General features: G+C 41.5%; 1 protein-coding gene across 1 annotated transcript in view; it reads left to right on the top strand.

Annotated features, from left to right (window-relative positions):
• Positions 1–17,659, top strand: part of mgarpa (mitochondria localized glutamic acid rich protein a) — a 455,365-nt gene that overhangs the window by 115,666 nt on the left and 322,040 nt on the right. The window lies entirely within an intron of this gene.

The following is a 17,659-nucleotide window of genomic DNA, read 5'->3' as shown; positions in this document are numbered from 1 at the left end:
GATACTGAGTACTGGCACACAATATTGGATATTGCAAACTGATATACTGGACTAACTCTATATGATATATACACTATGGGCAGATTCATGGGGAAAAGTGGAAAATGTAAGAGAGGGCAGCCCTGCATATTGAGACATCTACCTTCAAAGTCCTTAGTAGAATTCAGTTGGCCTTCAGGGCTCCTGCCTCTCTCTTTCTCTCTCTTTCTATACTTCTTCCCAGGCCCAGTGATTTTGTAGCTCACATCAGTTCTGCTTCCTCTCACATCAAGAGAAATGGAAATAACATACATGCACTCGCACTCACACACACACACACACACACACACACACTCCCCCCAGAGTGTGTGCATCGGAGCTCTATAAATTGGGTTTCCTGACTGGAGGTGGGACACATTGAGGCTATTGTTTTTCTATTATCTGCATGGGTAGTGGCGGCTCTGTGACCGCTAGCACAGTACTGCTGTCAGATGAAAAACCTTGTATCTCCCCCCCAAAAAATGTCATCGTTTTAAAGTGGTAATCACAGACTGTAGAAAATAGCGGACAAAACTGACCGTGACATCGCCCATTGACTTTCGACTGGCCAGTATGAAGCCCAGGAAGTGGGCTTTCTGGGCGCTGCCATGTTGGATTTTTGGAGGCAGGTGGTGAAAATCAAACTTAAGGAACTTCAAGTCGACCCTTGTGTCAAAAGTTGGGCAGTGTATAGAAATTTATCTAAATCGATCTCTAATGCGTCTGATGTGTGCATCACATCATGTCTGTAATTTGGAGATGTACAGACAGCAGACCAGCAGCACTTAACGCAATCCACAGTCTCCCGGTGTGAAAACAAAAGTAAAACTTAACATTTCACAGTCAGTAACGGGGTAAGTAAGACGTCTTCTGCTGCCCTAAACTTTAACGGTAGGTAATGTTCTTATCTCGTGGTATTTAAGTAACGTTAGTGGAATTAGGTAATTTAACCGTGTCGCAGCGCTTCAGTGCATAGAATTGAACACACGCGCCATGGGTACGGCTGGGTATCATTCAAAAAATTTCGATACCGGTACCGGTACTGATACCTTGACTTCGATACCGGTTCCTGAACGATACTTTTTTCGATACCAATTTTATAAAATCCATTTTAACAAAAAGAAAATTACATTACACATTATGGTACAAATCTTTAGTTTCATTTTTTGAAAGCAGTTTTACAACATAAAAAATAAACCTATTTTATAGTTACTGCCACCCCAACAAAAAATATTAGAGTACAAAGGAACGAAATGTAAAAGATACAATGAATGAGTGCAAATAGTTTTCAGTGCAAAACGGACAGTTGCAAGTCAGTGTCTAATCAGTCCCTCCAGGAACTTGCGATTTTGCGATCGCAATAATTAACACAAATTCAAGAAATCTCCGCAATATTTGCGAGAGCTTGCATTTTGGCAAAATTGCCGCAACTTTTCCGCATGAAATGGCCAAATCAACAGACCGCTTGTGATTTGGACCATTGTCGCATTTGGTGTCGTGGTAACTTACATCATCGCAGCGCGCATTCAGGTGGAAGATGAACAAAGATTACCTGCCAACAAAAATTACTGCCATAGACCGTGCAAAACAATTCCCAAATGTTTTGCACGAAAGTGGAGGCAAACTATTTTGTACTCCTTGTAACATTGTGGTAGACCACAAGCGGAAATCATCACTGGACAGTCACTTTTCTACCGCAAAGCATCAGAAACTGTCTGCAATGACTAAACAACAACATAGGCAAATCACTGTGACCGAAGCAGCTGCATCAAGGTCCGTGGCGAGTGGTGCAAGAATTGAGATGAGTGCAAAATTCAAGCTCTTGGAAGAGTTAATAGCTTAAACGGAGAGTGGGAGAGAATAGGGGGAGGCTGTGTGTGTGTGTGACAGAGAGTGTGAGTGAGTGAGTGAGTGAGAGGTGTGTGAGAGAGAGAATAAAAGACAGCTCAGTAGTTTAAAATTAAACCCTTGTAAAATAAACAATTTTACTTAAATCCATCTGTCATTTTTTGTTTTTAGATTTGTGAAGACTGGGTCCTTACCTGCACTGCACTTAACATTCCACTCTCTAAGAGTGACCATCCTGTAATGAGGAAATTTCTGAGGGAGAAAGTGGTCAATGGAGGAGCCATTCCAGGTTTTCACCAACTTCAAGAGCGATATTTGGGAGCAGTATATCAAAAGGAAAAAGAAGAGCTGAAGACACATCTTGCAGGAAAACCTGTTGCAGTGATATTTGACAAGACTCCAGATGTAGAGGGGAGGTGTGTGTTAAACATCCTCCTTGCACCACTGCAGAAGGATGAATCTGGGAATATCTTGGCCTACCTTGCAGACACCATATTCCACAAGCAGTGCAATCATTCCACTGTATCCATGGCTGTCGTAATGTGTCTACAAGAATACAGCATTGCCAATGAAGATGTCATTGTGTTTGATACAGATAATGCGGCATATATGACGAAAGCTTTCAATGCTGCTCTACAGTCACTATTCCCCAACTCACTGCACATAACATGCATCATGACCCATATAATGAACCTCATCGGCAGTGCCTTCCGCAAACCATTTGACCAGTTGAACAACTTCATGCTGGCTTGGTCCCAGATGTTCTACCATGCCGGCTCACGCAAACGAAGATACCTTCATTTCATGACAAACAAGTTGCCAGCAGGAAAGAAGGCCACCATGGCTCCAAATCCATGTGGGACACGCTGGAACTCGTGGTTTACTGCAGTACAGTACCACTCGGAGCACTTTGGACTCTACAAGGAGTTCATAGAGACTGAAATGGAGGTAGGCCTAAACCAATTTATACCAATTCCTTCACTTAAAAATTGCACAATACACAATACAAGTAACACTTTTCTGCATCATAGCCCCCCTTTAGCAACACACACACACAGACATTTCAAAATTTCACACCATAGATCAAAAAAGTATCACAGCCTTGGTGTATACATTTGTCTGAATTTATATGTAATTAATGTAATTAGTGTGCTTGCCGTAGGCAGAGCACACTCTTATTATCTTGCATACTTATTAGTGTGCTTGCCGTAGGCAGAGCACACTCTTATTATCTGACATACTTATTATTATTATTATTATTTTTCCGCCAAAGAGTTTGGCACGCTTCACAGTAGCTGAAGCTAACTGAAGCTATCGTGGTTTCTGTGTGTCGGCCGACGCTTAACGGAGCTTCTCACGCGCTCAGTTTTTAAGCTAGAGCGGAGCTTTTTTTATTAACGGAAACTAGACATCCAGACGAATACGTAGGTACCAGCCATGTTATGCTAGCTCGCTGGGAAGCGGGCGTAAGATAGCTCCAAAGTCGGTGAGGTTTAGCTCTAGAATTGTGATGCGTTTTAGGTCCTTGGAAAGCTGGGAATCTGTAGTTTCGTTCGATACCAAACATGTTGTTGTGGCGTGATGAGAAAAGTATCCCAGTGCCTTTGAACGCAACTGGCTCTATTTACTGAGTCTAGTCTGTCAAATTCAAAAGGGGCCAGTGTTACAATTACCTAGGTATCTGGTTAGATGAAAAATTGTCTTTTAAACCCATGTCAATGAACTGACTAAGAAAGTAAAATTTTTTTTTTTTTTTAGAAATAAGCAATGCCTTACCATGAGTAGTAGGATGCAGATTGTATAAGCAACACTTTTTATCAGTGCTTGATTAAGGTGCTGCTGGGTGATGCATTTTATAGGGATTGCTCTTGTTTTTCTTAGTAGACTTTCTTATGTGGATGGTCTGGAAATAACTTGTCTTGGATTTTGTTTGTTGTTTTGTTTTCTTGTAGTTGTGTACACAGGTCTGTCTTGCAAGCAAGATCTCGATCTCAATGGGACTTACCTGTTTAAATAAAGGAAATAAAAAAAAATATTTTAGGACATTATTATTAAAACTCTTTGTGATCAGACACAGTTTGGACAAAATACAATTGGTTTACATATTTACGGAGCGAAATGCTAACAATTGCAATGCTGCACTGCTTAGCAAAACTAGTGAACGCCAAGTCTAAGGGCAGGGGCATTGCAAGGGCGGCAAGCACACTTTAAATTTTCTTCAGAAAATTTAGCCTTTTCTAGTTATTATTATTTTTCCCAAAAAGTTTGGCACGCTACTCCTCCGCACAGTAGCTGAAGCTAACTGAAGCTAAGGTAGAATCAGATCAGTATGGATGTATTTGGACTTTTATTCTGTATATTAAAAGTCTACTGCAGAGTTTTTTACCGGCTGGCTTGATGCATTTGGGACAGAGCGGTCGCTTACCGGCTGGCTTGATGCATTTGGGACAGAGGGAATCGCGCCGCGGAGATCGGGAGGTACGTTAGCACGCAGTAGCTGAAGCTAACTAGCAAGCAACAGTAGCATGAGCTTACTAGGCTATACAAATGAAATGGTCAAGCTCATTCATGTCAGTGCTTCGACACAGCCAGCAGATGGCGACAGAGACCATGAGTTCCCCACATGGGCTGGCTTGATGCATTTGGGACATTGTAAAAGGATGAGAACCTGAGAACCGTGTGGACTCAGTCACAGGATCACAGAGCCAGAAATTGAAGTTTGGTTTTGTCCTTGTTTCTCCGCGGAGATCGGGAGGCTCCCACACAGTAGCTGAAGCTAAGGTAGAATCAGATCAGTATGGATGTATTTGGACTTTTATTCTGTATATTAAAAGTCTAGTGCAGAGTTTTTAATGGCTGGCGTGATGCATTTGGGACAGACGGACCGCGCTGTGGAGATCGGGAGGTACGTTAGCACACAGTAGCTGAAGCTAACTGAAGCTAAGGTAGAATCAGATCAGTATGGATGTATTTGGCCTATTATTCTGTATATTAAAAGTCTAGTGCAGAGTTTTTAATGGCTGGCTTGATGCATTTGGGACAGACGGACCGCGCCGCGGAGATCGGGAGGTACATTAGCTGGTTTCTCACACACAGTAGCTGAAGCTAACTGAAGCTAAGGTACACACACAGAGTATGGTGGTTTCTGCGCGTCGGCCGACGCTTAACGGAGCTTCTCACGCGCTCAGTTTTTAAGCTAGAGCGGAGCGAATACATAGGTACCAGCCATGTTATGCTAGCTCGCTGGGAAGCGGGCGTAAGATAGCTCCAAAGTCGGCGAAGTTTTTGACAAAGGTAAATGGGCATGACTATTTTCAAACGGGTCCCTTGACCTCTCACATCAAGATATCTGAATGAAATTGGGCTCATTAGAACCGCAAGAGTCTTAGCTTTACAGCCATATCTGACATATGTCAGCTACATAGGGTATATGAGCTCCAGGGTCCTAAAGACACAGTGTTCTGCATGCAGTGAAAAGATGTTATTCTCGCCTTTTTTTCTTTCCCTATTTCTGCACACTGTGGTACCTAAACAGTCATGGAATTGTAGAAATTGGGTATGGCTGCAAAGCTGAGACTCTTGTGGATCCAAAGAACCCAATTGCATTCATGTGTAATGAAATATGCCCTCATAGTAACCATTTCAATGTGATGACAGCATTTTTTAAAACTTGACCTTACTGTATAAAATGACCTATTGTGAGCTCTAGGATTGTGATGCGTTTAGGCTCCTTGGAAAGCTGGGAATCTGTAGTTTCGATTGCAATGCTGCACGGCTTAGCAAAACTAGTGAACGCCAAGTCTAAGGGCAGGGGCATTGCAAGGGCGGCAAGCACACTTTAAATTTTCTTTAGAAAATTTAGCCTTTTCTAGTTATATTTAACATTAGAGTGAATACTGTACACTTGGCCTAATTTTTTCATTTTCTATTTGTGTTTTTAATTCCCAGGGGTGTGGCAGAAGTGCTCCACAGTCTGTGGAGAGACTCCATGAGACACTTAAAGACCCAAACCTGGCTCAATCCCTCAATGTCCAGATCAACATCATGGCTGACAAGTGCAAAGTCATCCTCCAGCTTCTCAACATCTTCCAGAGCAGATGCCCAGTGACCACAAAAATCTTCAATTATCTGGAAGATCTACAGGTCAACTTTGCTGCCAATAAAGAGCTGCAGTATGAGGCATGTGCTCAATACTTTGAAGAGCTTGACTTACCATTTGCCACGAAGACACAGATCCTTCAGTTAGCCAGGCATACAACAATGCAGAGGACAAACTCACCAAGTACATGTCGGATGGGCAACCAGCCATTAGGTTTCTTTAGGAGGTCAGGGTGTTTGACCCTCGCAACATTGCATTCATGGATGACAATGTATCAAGCTACAAGGCCATTCCAGGTTTCACTGACATTCCTACACATGAACTTCATTCTTACTTCACAAACCTGGGTCCAGCAGCACTCAGAGCTTCATCGTGTGGAGTGGTGGATTTGGATGTGTTCTGGGATGGCCTACAGACTACAGGAGAGACTTCCTGTGCTGAGCATCTTGGCCAAACGTTACAAGGATGCCGTCTCAAACTCAGCCGATGCTGAAAGAAGCAACAGCATCTACAAGTTGGTGTTGTCTAGCCGAAGGAGATCAACTACAAACCAAAACCTCCGAGCCTTGGTTTTCTTGTACCACAATCAATGACTCTGCAGTGGAGCTTTTGAGAGAGAAGAGATGGAGTATGATTCAGAGGACACTGAACTGTAGTTTCATACATGAGTTTTATACACCGCTATAGGTGTAAGAGATTGCACTTTGTTTTTCATTTAACCTGCACTATTTGCATTCTGTTAGTCAGGTGGAAGTAGAGAGGAAAAGAAGATACTGCAGAAAAAGATTAAAAGCAAGATCGCTGATTGTAAGGTAGCATATAAACATAAATTATTAAGTTTGGTAACACTTTCTATGACGCCCATGTCTATAATGCATTATAAACATACTTAGAATGTATTATAATCTGCTTATAGCACTGTATAATTATAGTTATTAGCACTCATAAATATTCATAATGCTTTATAACAATAATCATAACACATTATAAAGCATTTTATAATGACTTATAAGGTCAAGTATCATAATACTTCATAATTGCTGGTCACTCACTGACATTTTTTTTGCAAGGATCATAGTGTATTATAATTCTCATAGTTGTAATACATTATAATCATTTTATAATGCATTATAATCACTGTTATAATGCATTATAATGTGATTATAAGTTACTCTAAGTGGTCATTGGGTGCTTTAAGTAAAGTAATGAAATTCCTGAGGTATAGGCAGATATAATACATTACAAGCTGGTTATAAGTCACTATAAGTGGTCATTGTTTGCTTTAAGTAAAGTGAAAAAAACACTACGGGCATGTGCGGATCAGCTGGGGCGGCCTTTCCAGAGGCTGTTCCAGCTTTCACTAGACACCGGGGTAGTCCCCAACCTGTGGAAAAGGTCTACGATTGTGCCAGTGCCCAAAAATAACAGACCCAGGGAATTTAATGACCTGCGCCCAGTTGCCCTAACATCTGCAGCGATGAAATGTTTTGAAAAGATTGTGTTAAAACAACTTCTCTTTAAGGTTTCACCTCTTTTGGATCCAAACCAATTTGCCTACCGTGCAGAGAGAGGTGTTGAAGACGCGCTGCTAACTATGATTAATAACATCCATGAGCACCTTGAACAGGCTCAGAGCCTGGTCAAAATTGTGTTCGTGGATTTTAGCAGTGCGTTCAACACCATCCAACCCAACCTGATGGTGGGCAAATTGGTGGATCTTGGAGTAAATCCCAAGCTTATTTTGTGGATTAACAACTTCTTGGCTGATCGCAGTCAGCAAGTCAGATTCTTAGGAATTTCTTAGGAAATTGAATCACTTTAGAGTAGACCGTCGCATCCTCCAGATGTTCTACAAATCTGTCTTGCAGAGCGTTTTGTCCTTTGGCCTGATCTGCACCTTCGGAAATATGTGTGTTCAAGATCATGCCAAACTGCAGCGCAGGATCAAGACAGCAAGTAGGATCATTGGGGTTGATCAGGTGTCTGCTGCACAGCTGTACAACGACCTTATTTTAAAAAAGGCTGATCAGATCCTCAGTGATCCTACCCATCCTCTCCACCTGAAATTCCAAAGGAGTAGCAGGTCAAACGGCAGAATCCTGCAGCAGAAAATTAGAACGACAAGGTACAGCAAATCATTTGTGCCTACAGCAATTAGATTACTAAATGAGAGATAGATGTGCACCTATATTACTAGGTCTGGGTATTTGATTGTGTATATTGTACATTTAGATTGTATTTTGTTTGTGGGTATTTTGATTGTGCATATTGTATATTTAGATTGTATATTGTATATGATGTATATTTTACATTGCCAGCATTGCTCAGGATATTCTGTTGACGTGTGTGTGTGTGTTTGTTAGCGCATATACAGTGTACCTCTGTGTTTTAAACGAGACGTGTATGACCACATGAATTTCCCCTTGCGGGATAATAAAGTTTACCTTGACCTTGACCTTGAGAAGAATACAAGTTGATGCGTTGTTCATACAGCAAAGATGGACATAATCTACCTCAAACATAAAAATGGGCACTTTGGAAATTAAACTATATTTTTATGTTAATGGATTTATTTTAATGAAATTTGATTTTATTTGGTGCTAATGTTGAGTTGAAAGTTTATTTCATTAAGACGTATTTTCTTTTTTGTATAACTTTGAGCCCATGGTTCTCATGTTCAGAAAATAAAAAATGAGCACTGAAATATAGTTTTTTCTGTGATATGCAGTATGCTTCTTATCAAAGGAAGTGATTAGATATGACTCTTCATTAGTAGTAGTTTAAAAAAAAAATCTAATTTTTTTCCTTTGCTTGCAATTTTTCCCAATTTCCACAATTTTACCGCAAAAAGAGCACATAAAACTTCGCAAATTGTATCGCAATTTTTGAGAAAAGCCGCTGCAAAATCAAGCATTTTTGGCCGCAATGATCAAAAACTCCGCAAAATCCTGGAGGGACTGTTTAATAGCTTAAACGGAGAGTGGGAGAGAATAGGGGGAGGCTGTGTGTGTGTGTGTGTGTGTGTGTGTGTGTGTGTGTGTGTGAGTGAGTGAGTGAGTGAGTGAGTGAGTGAGTGAGTGAGAGAGGGAGAGAGAGAGATATAGAGTGAGAGAAAACATTTTTTTTTCCTTTGCTTGCAATTTTTCCCAATTCCCGCAATTTTACCGCAAAAAGAGCACATAAAACCTTGCAAATTGTATCGCAATTTTTGAGAAAAGCCGCAGCAAAATCAAGCATTTTTGGCCGCAATAATCACAAAAAAACTCCGCGAAATCCTGGAGGGACTGTCTAATGCTCACTGCTGCATACTTAAAACCTTTACATCTTACAGAGGCTTCAGGAAAATGGTGTGTCTGTGTTGTTGTGTTGTTGTTGTTTGTGATGCGAGCTGCCTATCTATCTATCTATCTATCTATCTGTCTCTACTATTGTGTGCCTGACAACTGGCCTGGGCTACCTTGAGTGTGTGTGTCAAAGGGAGAACAATACACTGTCAGTTTTGGTCTATGGGCATAACCAAGTTATCTGTGTGTGGTTGTCAAACTGGTCCATTTGCAGTGATAGTTTATTAAATGATTTAGCCAAGGAATTTTGCACTAAGTTTAGTCTATTTTGATTTCTACTTAACGAGAAGACGCTGCTTCTCTCTTAGGACAGGTTTAGCCAGACTGGACCTCTTCAACCACACCACCATTGCTCTGATTCTTCCTGCCCACTTTGAGACTGAGGGTATAGTGTACAGCTTTTGAGCAGCAACATTAAGAGTGTGAGCAAAGCAGCCAATTTTTCAAATACTCATATTTTTTACTGCCACGTCCATATTTGCTGCATTATCTACAGTGATGGCAACTACTTTGTCCTTTACACTGAATTCATCCAGAATATCTCCTATCTCCTCTGCTATAACATTCCCTGTCTGGGATGTGTATACTGCCCTTGTATGCAGGATTTTCTCCTTCATGGAACCCTCTTTCACATAGTGGACTGAAACTGTCAAGTAGTGGTCCTGTGCCACACTGGTCCACCCATCAGCAGTCACAGCCACATCCCTCACATCTTGCAACTCTCTCTTGACATTTTCCTTCTCCAGGTATTAGTGTATTTGACAGCATGTCTCTACTGGGGGACTGATACTTGGGGTTTAAGGTTCCTATCATCTCCCTATAATTGACATTAGAACACAAAATATCAACAATAGCATGGTCAAAAAGTCAAAAAATATTATCTAGGCTAAAAGATTACCTAGGCTATATTGGCCAACTACCTTTAAGTTACAACAACACCCTTTACAGCTTACTTACCTCCACCATGGAGCCTCCACTGTAGAAAAAGGCAGCAAACCTTTAACAATAAAGTTGGTGACTGCCCTGTGGCACTCATCTTGCTTTTCCTTGGACATTTTTCCTTTTTCTGCCAGTGTGAACGGATTGACACTTACTGGCATTGTCCTCACACCAGGGTGGATAGGGGCAGAGGCTAATGTGAAGAGAAAAAAAAGATAGCTGAGCTGTTTAGCCAGCCGACCCAATGGATAAGCACATTTTAACAAGCTAACCTAGTTCAAGTTGATCAGTTACTGTCAATGTTAATGCATTTCACCTTTTGATTTAGCTAGCTATCTATAGCCATAAGCTAAAGCTACACACAATATCTAACGTTACATGGGTCCCAGTTTAAGTCACCGCACCTATTACAGTAATGTTAGCTTTAGTAAACAACAACCATGTACAAGTTGGCCGAAATGTAATGTTTACTAAACGTTACCTGCTAAAATCCCAGTCATAGCTCCGTCCTCAGATTCTGAAGGAGGCTCTGTAACGTGCTGAGAGGAAGATGGCTGCGGTCCGTTCTTGTTGAACACGGAGCAACTTTCTGCTCTTAAATTTATTCCATGCACATTCAAGTGTTTCATCAAATTCGTTGTGTTGCCGGTCTTGGCAGCAATGTTCTTTTCACATATATTGCATCGCGCGCTATTGGCATCGAGCCTGATAAAATGGAGCCACACTTTTGATCTCTTTGACATTTTTTCCGCGCATTGTAGTCAAGCCTCTCAAAACACAACAACTTACACGTGAGCCCCGTCTCTGGGCGTAACTTTTCCTGCATGCCTCTACGACATGTAATGTTAGACAGCCAATCACCAGCATTATTAGATCTTGGTACAAGCCTGCTGCATGTTTATGGGCTCACTGACGCTGATGAGATTACTCCTTAGGTATCGAAATTGGGTACCGAATGACAAGGCATTTTTCGATACTCATTAGTATCGAAGCAATTCGGTCGGTGCCATATAAGTATCAAAGTTCGGTACCTAGCCCTAGCCATGGGTCTGTACAGGATCTGTGCTTGTTTCATTTCTTCCCAAGTTGTCTTGGAGAGAACAAACTTCTCAAGAACACGAGAACAGAGAAGCAACCTTACAGTTTGAAACGCACTGTTTGCTTGCTTGCTGTTTGGATGTGATGCATCATTCTCACAGTGAATTTGGCAAGGACATTTCCAGGATCTTTATGCATCATCCATCCTCACGTTTGTTTTGGAATATTGGCTTTAGATATCCAAAGTCACATCATGGAGGACACAAGAACACACAAGAACACTTATTGAGGAAGAACCAAGTTGAATCTCAAATCCAAGAAGGGTAAGTCAATACTTGTGTCCATGTGGAGCAAGTTCTTCCCAAGTTGTCTTGGAGAGAACAAACGTCTTGAGAACACAAGCACAAGAGAAGCATCTTTCCAGTTTGAGGGCAATACTGATGTTCAGTCTAGTTTTGGCTCAGAGACGGCCGTTTTCCTCTTTAATCTGCTACTTTTCCCTTGAATTTTCTGTGGATGAAGTTTTGTTTCTTTGTCTGTTCAGCCATGGTGGCTATCACTGCTCATGCTAACTACCCAGTTGTTCTTCTGTTTACTCCAAACAAATTGGAAATGTAAAACACATCACTTCCTGTGCGGCAGAGGGTTTTTCCCAGGAAAGACCAAGCGGCCAAAACCACAGGTGAATCTGATAGGTGAAGCCAATACTGAATAAGTGGCAGCAGCAGTTCCTCTAATGTCTGCTAGATGCTGGCTCCAAAAAGACTCCAATCTCGGCCCAATGCAAGTGAATGGGACCACAACCCAACGTCTCACTAAAAATATAAAGTCAATATATTTTTTCCATAAGAAGTTATGGTCTAGGTAGCTAATTTCACTTCTTCTAATGTGTGTCCTTATGGCAATTTTCAAAATAATTGTGTCATTAACAGGATATAATGGCTATAACATGGGGTTGTTTCGGGTTTGCCTACTGATTGACAGGTCACCTATGCAGTGATTGACAGGTTGCCCATGCATCGCTGATTAGGGGGCGTATCCGTTAAGTGAACATGCTTTTGCTCTGTCCTGAAATTACCGTCAGCAGTGTTACATTATTATATGTAAAAACAATTCATAACACTGTTTTTTTAATTCGAAGGTTTTCATGGGACAGCAGCGTGTGTGTGTGTGTGAGAGAGAGATAGAGATAGACAAAGAGAGCTTGTAACAATATTGTTTCTCCTTGTGGGTAAATGTGTGTTGATTTGTGTATGATATGTGTAGTAAAATCAGTGTACAATGCATTGGGCGTAGTACAGGAGTACAGTGTGTGTGTGTGTGTGTGTAGGTGTGAGTCATATGTTTTGCAGACAGTGAACAGAGGTTTATGTCTTCAAGGACTACAGTTGTTTAAAGCAGAGCATGAGTCCTTTGTCAGCAGCAACTGTGTAAAGTGTGTGTCCAAGTGAGTCTGTGTGTGTGTGTGTGTGCGCATGTTCAACACTTGCTTCGTGTTGCTTCGTCTCTGTCTAGAGAGTGGCTTTCAGCTAGCCTTGGCTGCCCTCTGACAGATAGAGTGTGAGAGAGAGGTGAACACACACACATTCACACTCACACACACACACACACACTGCTGTGACAGGTACAACATTCCCACATGACACCTCACACACTGAATATATCTTACAGTGCTCGTTCTCATTCTCTCTCTCTTTCTGCTTTGGCGTCTCTATTGCGCCGTCAGGGTTAGACCAATATGTTGAGTCGAAATTGGCCTTTTATTGAAGGAGTACTCTTACTTCTTTGGGAATTTCTAGCAATGTTCTTGCAATTCCTATTCATCGCCAATACAGGTCGATAGAAGTCATAGATTACTTAATACCCCTTTAAAGGCTCCATTGTCCGTAGGAATCAGATAACCCTTCATGATACTGTAAGGCTCCTTGGATAAAAGCATCCACCAATTGGCATTTCATATAATCTGCTCCCTGCACTCATCCATTCACCCAATTCTTTTATTGTTCATATCGGGGTGTTTGAAATGTCAACAGGCTGGCCCAGTTAGCTGCTGATCAATACAGAATAGATCCCAGCTACATGGAAACTACTGTACAGGCATACTGATGAAGGGAGACGAGGAGGAGATGGAGCTTCTACTTCTTTCCTTCTCTCCTCTCCTTTCCTTTCCTCTCCTCTCTCCTCTCCAAATGATTGCGTTCACAATTATAGGTGTTGAGGGTCATCATTGGATGTGATATGGAGGGGTGGGGGGGGGTGGCAAGTTCGCAGAAATCCAATAACACACCACCAAAAAAAGAACATTGACTGCTGACGCGTTCCCTTTCTCTCTTTCTCCATACTATTCTGACTCACAGTCAGGGGCTTCACTCAGAGAAACACAGGAGTGTGTGTGCGAGAGAGTGTGTATTTCTCCCTCTATCTGCTCTCGCTCACCGCCGCCTCAGTTTGCTGGAAGACAAAATCGATGTGGAGGCTGGAGGTGGTGGGGTGGCGGGGTATAAAGTCACAAAGCGCTCCTCCTTACTGGTTCATACTGGACACAATAACATCAGAGCTCCCAGCAATAACACCTATCAGCATCATCAGCGCAATCAGGGATCTGATTTGTAAAGGCTTTTTTCCAGCCCGAGCACATAAAGCCATAAAAACGTTACTTTACAGGAGATAGACGGGGTAGGGACACACACACACACACATTTATACACACACACACACACCGACTGAAGTACATGGACTTTTTCAACCTTATTATCCAGGGAAAGGCAACAGAGCTCCATTCTCTTCTCCAGTAACATCCTGCTTCGCATTCATGCAGTTCTACATATTCACACTGCATTCAAGTCATGTTGGGTCGTGCTTACTAGAGTCAGGAATATGTCACAACTTGGCCACCTGAGTAGTTTGCGCTCACGTGCTTCATGGTCGAAAAACGTTTCCTCATCTGTTTATAAGGCTGGTGTTTTTTAATGCATTTAATGTCAACAAATCCTATGAAAATAACAAAATCAGCAATGAATTTGTTTTGCTACCAAGTCTCATCCATGTAGCCGATGCCCAATGAAGTCATGTATCAGTAGCCATAGAACTCCACTGTATTAAAAAAACTATTAAAAACATGTCAGAGAGCCATGTTGTTGCTCTGGCAGCATATTTCATCATCGCGATGCACCGGGCCAGCTGACTTTTTCCTCAAACAACTTAATAAGCCAACCGTAAACACGTTTTCCATCTCAGATAAGTAGTTCCGTAGCACCGAAAATAGTCCCCGTCGTAATGAAGAATTTGTTCCCATTTGAATTTGATTTGGTAATAACTACAATAGCCTGACTTTTCATGGTAACAGTTAGCGATTTTTAAAATTGAAACTATGTCTTTGTGAGCTGTATTTAAAGGTTTTTAGCTTACAATTGGAGCAAATGACTTCCGGTTTGAAGGCTAAAAAGGGAACGTGGGAAGTCGGAAAGTAATGGGAGTAGAGCAAACGCATTGTTGATTTTCATAGGATTTGTTGACTATAAGAAATGTATTTAAAAACACCAGCCGTATCCTTTAACACACATTTTGAGCCTTCTAGGCTAATGTTAGCCATCAAGCTAGCGATAGCCTAGCTAGCAAGCAATCTTCGGCTATTTCAGGGGGTTATGAATGTAAATACCACAGGAAATTGAATGCTGTAGTACTGTAGTTATCAAGGAATATCCATGTCTTTTAAATTTGTACTTGTGGTTAATTTTGGGCTTTATTGTATGAAATGTCTTATGTTTACGTATGGCGACTTTCAGGTCACAAGCCCAGCTCACCAAACTTGATTTACAGTTAGAAACTGTGCCATAATTTCCCCTAAAAAAATGTGTTTCCCATGGCTTTCTGTGGATTGTTTTTCTTGTTTTCCTAGAACTGGCTTTTCAAACGATAAAGTGACTTTTTAAAAGCATTTCACAGGATTACGAAGAAGGAAAATAGACTGGAAGTAACATACCTAGCTGTGTGCGACTTGCAGCTGGGTTGTTCACACCAGCAGCGTATTTCTCTGCTATCCAGCAGCTCTCCTGCTCTACAGGAGAAGAAATACCCTGTGAAAATGGGCTGTAGGCTACTTACATTGTGCTCCAACATCCAAGAAAAGATCATTCAAAGCCTCATCTTTTTTTACTGTTGTCCTTGAAGACACAATGCTGACGGCTCACTGTACTTTTCCACATCAGGGATTAACTTTATATCGTCCAGCTTCTTCACTTTCTCCCTTTCTTCACAGACTCTCACGTATCGAACCACATGTTTATTTGTTTCGGATTTTGGTCAGCCAGAAAACTTGACTTGTGATCAGGCAATCATTAGGAAAGTCTATGGGACCTAGATGGGCCCTATTTAAACGATCCATAGTGCATGGTCTAAAGCGCATGGCGCAAGTGCATTTAGGGCGTGTCCAAATCCACTTTTGCTAGTTAAACAGCGCATAATCTGGGCGCAAAGTACGGCGCAAAGGGGTTGTACTTAGTCTCTTAATTAATCATAGGTGTGTTTTGGGCGTAACATGAATTAAACCAATCAGAGTGTCATCTCCCATTCCCTTTAAAAGCCAGGTGCGCTTGCACTTTGGCGCATTGCTATTTAAATGGCGGATTTGGCAAGTTGGAGAAACGAACGTCCAAAAAGCATCTATAGGCTGACATGGTGTGAATTAGTCTCAAGTAGCCTAAGTGCATTACAGTCTTTTAGACCCAGTTTGTCACAATTCAATCCGACAAATTCAAGGTGTTAGGCATTTGGACTGGATGTCTCAAGGTAATAAATACTGATGCGTTATGACGCACGGACGCCGGTGCCAGGCACAGCGTCCTCTACAGCCTCCTCTTCACCGCGGTCTCACACTGTCTGATCCCCCGAGTCAGAAAACAAGAATACAGAACTTGTCTATGCATTTTTTATTTACATCGAATTAATGTGAAATGTTGAGTGCGTGGTTACGTTCACTCTTTTCAAAAACAAAAGGCACATTTACGATACCTGGGTCAGGAAGATACTGCGCCAACTGTCGGTAACTGTCTGTCGGTTCTGAAATAACAGCGCTATGTTTCTATAGGGTACATAAAATATGTATGTAGGCTATTGACCAATCAAGGGCGATGTGTGTGTGCGTCGGGTGAAGGTAAGATGCCTTTGCAGTTTATTTTCATGACTTTTTGCTGGGCTGTGCTTTTTACATATTTACTGTGTTATTTTTCTTGGTTGTAGGTTGCGTATTTAGCAATTGGCAATGTGTGATGATGGTTAACGGGACATGCACATTGTGTATTTGGCACTGCGTAATGGTGAGAGGGACACGTAGTTTTTGGCATTGCGTAATGGAGAAAGCATTTGGCAATTTGGCAACAAAACGCATGTCAGGAACGAAGTAAAGTGCAAATTTTCATAGTAGATGATCCTATTTTTCTATTTTGCATGGTAACGTTGTGTGTGTGTGTGTGTTTGAGAGAGAACTGATTGATGCTGTGGGTCATTGTGTGGCACTAACAATGGGCATCATATTATTATTAGTTTTTGAGTTTGTATAACACAACAGATGTAGGCGCATCTTACTATCTGAATAATGCGCCCTTTAAATAGCAGGAAAATACTGCGCCAGACTTTAGACCAGGTTTTTGTTGGTCAATGGCGCAAACGCTTTCCGCTGCCTCAAGATAGCAATGCGCCAACAATGCGCCTGACCACACCTCATTTTAAGACCAACACGCCCATGGGCGCACAGATGGGCGCAAGTACATTTGCTATTTAAACAACGTGGGCGCTGGGCGTGAAAATGACAACTGCGTCGGTCGGAAACTAGCAATGACACTTGCGCTGCGCTTTGCACCGGGTGTAAGATAAGGCCCGATGTCTCTCTCTCTCTCTCTCTCTCTCTCTCTTTTAAGTAGACACACAGACAAATCTAAACATATTTTCTTATTTAGAGGAAGAAAAAAAAATAGCACATCCAAAAATAAAAGTAGTATGGCAGAATACTCATTTTTCGCTCTATTGGCACACACTGGTGTGTTCAGTGTTTTTGGTTAATCACTCCAATCAAGTCTATTTTGGTTGATTGGTTGATGGACTTCTACCTCCAGTCTTTTCTTATTTATTTTTGTGACAATTCAACAACAGACCCAATTTACAAAAGGCAAGTGATAATTCAAAACCAGAAAAGATAGTCATCCTACAATGACTGTTGCATTTAAAATTTACATCAGTGCACATGGATTAATCAACAACAACAGTAAAGACACTGGTAGGTTGATCATTGAATATATTTGCACTTTTGTGGTGATACGATGCAAATTTGACCATGTGACCATTTTCATTGTTTACTTCTGTGAAAAACGCGCGGAGA

This window comes from Centroberyx gerrardi, chromosome 16, assembly GCF_048128805.1.
Source record: "Centroberyx gerrardi isolate f3 chromosome 16, fCenGer3.hap1.cur.20231027, whole genome shotgun sequence".
NCBI lineage: Eukaryota > Metazoa > Chordata > Actinopteri > Beryciformes > Berycidae > Centroberyx > Centroberyx gerrardi.
The sequence above is the reverse complement of the archived record's forward strand: the minus strand, read 5'-3'. Positions and strand labels throughout refer to the sequence as shown.